Below are 6,000 nucleotides of genomic sequence, written 5' to 3'. Positions count from 1 at the left end.
TCACAGCTATAAAATAAGCTGATGCTTGTTCAAGCCAAGATGAAATAAAATGATGTATGAAAAGCCCTACCACAGTGGAGGACACATAGTTAATGTTCAACAAATGGCAGCTTTTAAAAATTACCAAGGCTTTATATTTTTAACCACTTTTACTAGTACTCTTTGTAAAGCACTGTTCTACTTCCTAAATGCAGTGTAACTACTGGATGACTCACGGTTATCATTTTGAATGCTTCCATAGTCACTTTCTTGTCATTTGGACATATTTCAAACAGCTTCCCATACTCGCCCTCCTTCTTGGCCATCTTGAATACACAGTGGGCTGAGAACCAAGCTAAGTGTTCACCAATAGAGAACGAATTAAGTTAAGTATGGCAACATGACATAGGTAGCAAATAAAAATGCAAAATATGCTTCAATAGTCATCAGAAAAATATTAATTAAAGCAACCAGATATTTTTATCCATCAGCATAGCAAATACTAAAAAGTGTAATGTTATTTAAGGTTGTTGAGGTTATGGCAAATAAGCACTCCCCTACACTAATAGTGGGGGTATCAATTGATACAAACATTTTGGAGGGCAATTTGTTAGATGCATCAAAATTTAAGATGTATATAACATTTGACCCACCAATTCCACTTCTAAAAATCTGTGCAACGGGGTCTGTTCCACGTGGACACGAGAATGTATGTGCAAAAACACAAGTGTTAGTTGATGAAGCAGAGAAATCAGAGCCTTTGTGCATTGCCAGTGGGAATGTAAAATGGTACAACCACTATAAAAAACAGTGTGGCAGTTCCTCAAAACATGAAACATAGAATTATCATATGATCTATGATCATATGATTTCACTTTTGGGTACACACCCAAAAGAACTGAAAGCAAAGATTTGGACAGATATTTGTGCACCAGCCACCAAGGTCCATACAGCATTATTCGCAAGAACCAAAAGTTGGAAGCGGTCAGGCGCGGTGACTCACCCCTGTAATCCCAGCACTTTGGGAAGCCAAGGCGGGTGGATCACCTGAGGTCGGGGGTTCAAGACCAGCCTGGCCAACATGGTGAAACTCTGTCTCTACTAAAAATACAAAAAAAGTAGCCAGGCGTGGTAGTGCATGCCTGTAGTCCAGGTTATCACTTGAACCCAGAAGGTGGAGGTTGCAGTGAGCTACAATCGTGCCACTGCACTCCAGCCTGGGTGACAGAGCAAGACTCCACTTCAAAAAACCAAAACAAAACAAAAAGTTGGAAACAACTCAAATGTTCATCAATGGATTAAATATATAAAACACATACAATGGAATTATTCAGCCTTTAAAAAGGTAGGAAATTATACAGTATGCTATAACATGGATAAACCTTTAGGACTGATATAGTTACTTGTCCCACTCAAATCTCATGTTGAAATGTAACCCTCCCACCAAAAAAGAAATGAGATCCCTAATGTTGGAGGTGGGGCCAGGTGGGGTGATTAGATTATGAAAACAGTATCATGAATGCTTTAGCACCATCCCCTTGGTGCTATCTGTGTGACAGAGAGTGAATTCTCCTGAGATCTGGTTGTTTCAAAGTGTGTGGCACCTCCCCTCCCTCTCTCACTCTCTCTTTTACTCCTGCTTTCTCCCTGTGATGTGCCTGCTCCCCCTTTGCCTTCCAGATGATTGGAAGCTTCCTGAGGCCTTCTCAGAAGCAGTGGCTGCTATGCTTCCTGTATAGCCTACAGAACCATGAGCCAGATAAATCTCTTTTCTTATGACTTACCCAGTCGCAGGTATTTCTTTATAGCAATGAAAGAATGGCCTAATACAAGGACATTATGCTAGGTGGAATAAGCCAGTTACACACACAGACACACACACACCCAAAACACCAATACTGTATGATTTTTTTTTATAGGCGGTACTAGAGTAGTCAAAATCATAAAGACAGAAAGTAGAATGGTGGTGGCCAGGAACGGGCAGGAAAATGAAGGAAAGTTAGTGTTTAAGAGAGTCTAATTTGGGAAGATGAAAATGTTCTGGAGTGGATGGTAGTGATGCTTGCACAACATCATAAATGTACTTTATTTTATTTTATTTTTATTTATTTATTTTATTTTTATTATTATTATTTTGAGACAGTCTCTCTCTCTGTCGCCCAGCCTGGAGTGCAATGGCACAATCTCAGCTAACTGCAACCTACACCTCCTGGGTTCAAAAGATTTGCCTGTCTCAGCTGCCTGAGTAGCTGGGATTACAGGCACATGCCACCATGCCCGGCTATTTTTTTTTTTTTTTTTTTTAGTAGAGATGTGGTTTCACTGTGTTGCCCAGGCTGGTTTCGAACTCCTGAACTCAGGCAATCCACCTGCCTCAGCCTTCCAAAGTGCTAGGATTACAGGCATAAGCCACTGCACTCGGCCTATTTATTTATTTATTTATTTATTTTTGAGATGGAGTCTCACTCTGTCACCCACGCTGGAGTGCAGTAGCACAATCTTGGCTCACTGCAACCTCCACCTCCCATGTTTAAGAAACTCTCCTGTCTCAGCCTCCTGAGTAGCTGGGACTACAGGCACACACTACCACACCCGGCTAATTTTTGCATTTTTAGTAGAGACGGGGTTTCACCATATTAATCAGGTGGTCTTAAACTCCTGACCTCAGGTGATCCACCTGCCTCAGCCTCCCAAAGTGCTGGGATTACAGGCGTGAGCCACCGGACCCAGCACTATATTGTTTCTTTTTTTCTTTTTAGACGGAGTCTCGCTCTGTCACCCAGGCTGGAGTGCACTGGCGTGATCTCAGCTCACTGCAAACTCCGCCTCCCAGGTTCAAGTGATTCTCCTGCCTCAGCCTCCTGAGTAGCTGGGATTACAAGTGCACACCACCAGGCCCAGCTAAGTTTTGTATTTTTAGTAGAGACGGGTTTCACCATGTTGGTTAGGCTGGTCTTGAACTCCAGACCTTGTGATCTGTCTGCCTCGGCCTCCCAAAGTGCTGGGATTACAGGTGTGAGCCACTATGCCTGGTCTTTTTTTTTTTTTTTTTTTTTTTGAGACAGTTTCATTCTTGTTGCCCAGGCTGGAGTGCAGTGGCAGGATCTCAGCTCACTGCAGCCTCCACCTCCCGGTTTAAGTGATTCTCCTGCCTCAGCCTCCCAAGTAGCTGGAATCACAGGCACATGCCACCACGCCTGGCTAATTTTTGTATTTTTAGTAGAGACTGTGTTTGACCATGTTGGCCAGGCTGGTCTCAAACTCCTGAGCTCAGCTGATTCGCCCGTCTTGGCCTCCCAAAGTGCTGGGATTACAGGTGTGAGCCAACATGCCTGACCATGAATGTACTTTAAAATGGTTAAAATGCATCCAACGAAAGTTTACTATCCAGAATCTGTAAGGAACTTAAAGAATTCAACAAGCAAAAAACAACCTCATTAAAAAGTAGGCAAAGGACATGAACATACACTCTCAAATGAAGATATACAAGCAGCCAACAAACATAGGAGAAAATGCTCAGCATCACTGATCGTCAGAGAAATGCAAATCAAAGCCACAAGGAGATACTATCCCACTCCAGTCAGAATGGCTACTATGAAAAAGTACAGGGCCGGGCATGGTAGCTCACACCTGTAATCCCAGCACTTTGGGAGGCCGCGGCAGGCGGATCACCTGAGGGCAGGAGTTCAAGACCAGCCTGGTTACCATGGGGAAAAAAAAACACATGTTCATCACAGCACTATTCACAATAGCAAAGACATGGACACAACTTGGGTGCCCATCAACGGAGGACTGGATAAAGAAAATGTGGTATATATACACCAGGGAATACTACACAGTCATAAAAGAGAACAAAATCATATCCTTTGCAGTGATATGGATGCAGCTGGAGGCCGTTAAGCTAAGTGAATTCATGCAGGAACAGAAAACCAAATACTGCAGTTTCTCACATATAAGCAGGAGCTAAACAAGGACACATAGACATGAAGATGGGAAAAATAAACACTGGAGACTACTAGAGGAGAGAGAGAAAAAGGAGGGTGAGGGCTGAAAAACTACCTGTTGGCCATTATGCTCACACATGGGTGATGGGATCCTTTGTGCCTCAGACCTCAGCATCACACAATATACTCACGTAACCAACTTGCACATGTACCTCTGAATCTAAAATAAAAGTTGAAATTATAAATAAATAAATAATGACATGATTAAAATGGTAAATTTCTTTTTTTTTCTTTTTTTCCTTTTTTTTTTTTTTTTTTTTTGAGACTCCGCTCTGTTGCCCAGACTGGAATGCAGTGGCACAATCTCGGCTCACTACAACTTCTGCCTCCCGGGTTCAAGTGATTCTCCTGTCTCAGCCTCCCGAATAGCTGAGATCACAGGCGCCCACCACCATGCCCGGCTATTTTTGTATTTTTAGTACAGACAGGGCTTCACCATGTTGGCCAGGCTGGTCTTGAACTCCTGTCCTCAGGCGATCTCCCCACCGTGGCCTCCCAAAGTACTGGAATTACAGGCGTGAGCCGCCGTACCCAGCCTAAAATGGTAAATTTCATGTCAATTATATTTTACCATAATTTAAAAAAAAATGATACTACACCAAAGAATGTTACTTTTAAACAGAACTTTGATGATCTGGGAATATTTTTCTTCTAATTGCAGGTTCAACACTATGTACAAAAAGAAAATGAACGATATTGGAAATCGGGTCTCGAAAATAAGCAGAATGTTACTGGGTTTGTCTTTTTCAGTGTTTCTCCTATTCATCTTCATTTCCATAAAAATACAAACAGAACTCTACTAATGTTTATTAAACAGTTAATAATTTATAAACTAGACACTGTGATAACTATGCTCTTCACAAAGCTGACAGATTATGAGGATTCAATAAGATAATACATATAAGGCTAGGCACAGTGGCTCACACCTATAATCCAGCACTTTGGGAGGCCAAGGTGGGCGGATTGCCTAAGGCCAGGAGTTGGAGACCAGCCTGGCCAACACAGCAAAATCCTGTTTCTACTAAAAATACAAAAATTAGCTGGGCAAGGACAGGCGTGGTGGCTCACGCCTGTAATCCCAGCACTTCAGGAGGCCACGCGGGGGGATCACCTGAGATCAGTAGTTCGAGACCAGCCTGCTAATATGGTGAAACTCCGTCTCTACTGAAAATACAAAAATTAGCCAGGCGTGGTGGTGGGTGACTGTAATCCTAGCTACTCAGGAGGCTGAGGCAGGAGAATCACTTGAACCCAGGGGGCAGATGTTGCAGTGAGCCAAGATCACACTGCTGCACTCCAGCCTGGGAGACAAAGCAAAACACTGTCTCCAAAATAATAATAATAATAACAACATGTATAAAGTGCTTTGCACAATTAATTAGGTATTGTTTTTATCTCACTTAATTATCAAAACATTCCTATGACATTGTTATAACAATATGACTATTGTTATCCCCATTCTGCAGGCAAAAAAAAAAGCAGGCTCAGAGAAGTTAAGTGATTTTTCTGTGTTCACACAGCATATGGCAGAGTTGAGGCTAAAAGGCAAGCTGTCAGAGTCCAATGTCTACATGCTTGACCACTATGCTGAAAACATTTTGTCAAATCTTTGATTTCCTGAGAATATCCTAACCATTGATAAACGTGCACCAAAGCAAGTTTTAATTAATTTTTTAAATGTGAAAATATTATTGGCCAGGGGAATTGGCTCATGCCTGTAATCCTAACACTTTGGGAGGCCAAGGAGGGTGCACTGCCTGAGCTCAGGAGTTTCAGACCAACCTGAACAACATGGCAAAACTCCGTCTCTACAAAAAATGTAAAATAAAAAAAAAAAAATTAAAAAAAAATAACCAGGTGTGGTGGCACATGCCTATAGTCCTAGCTACTTAGGAGGCTGAGGTGGGAGGATCACTTAAGTCTGGGAGGTGGAGGCTGCTGTGAGCTGTGTTCACGCTACTGCACTCCAACCCAGGTGACAGAGTGAGACTTTCTCTCTCTCTCTCTCTCTCACTCT

The 6,000-nt window shown here is 42.4% G+C and overlaps 1 long non-coding RNA gene across 1 annotated transcript in view; it reads right to left on the bottom strand.

The window, feature by feature from the left end:
* Nucleotides 1-240: 240 nt before the first annotated feature.
* The window catches only part of LOC117089330, a 28,812-nt gene continuing 23,052 nt past the window's right edge, over nucleotides 241-6,000 (bottom strand). Inside the window, exon 3 of the long non-coding RNA XR_004439552.1 lies at nucleotides 241-334. This is a non-coding gene — a long non-coding RNA (uncharacterized LOC117089330). The remainder of the gene's footprint in view (nucleotides 335-6,000) is intronic.

This window comes from Trachypithecus francoisi, unplaced genomic scaffold, assembly GCF_009764315.1.
Source record: "Trachypithecus francoisi isolate TF-2019V2 unplaced genomic scaffold, Tfra_2.0 Lachesis_group11, whole genome shotgun sequence".
NCBI classification, from domain to species: Eukaryota; Metazoa; Chordata; class Mammalia; order Primates; family Cercopithecidae; genus Trachypithecus; species Trachypithecus francoisi.
Note: the sequence above shows the minus strand (reverse complement) of the source record. Positions and strands in the feature narration are given on the sequence as shown.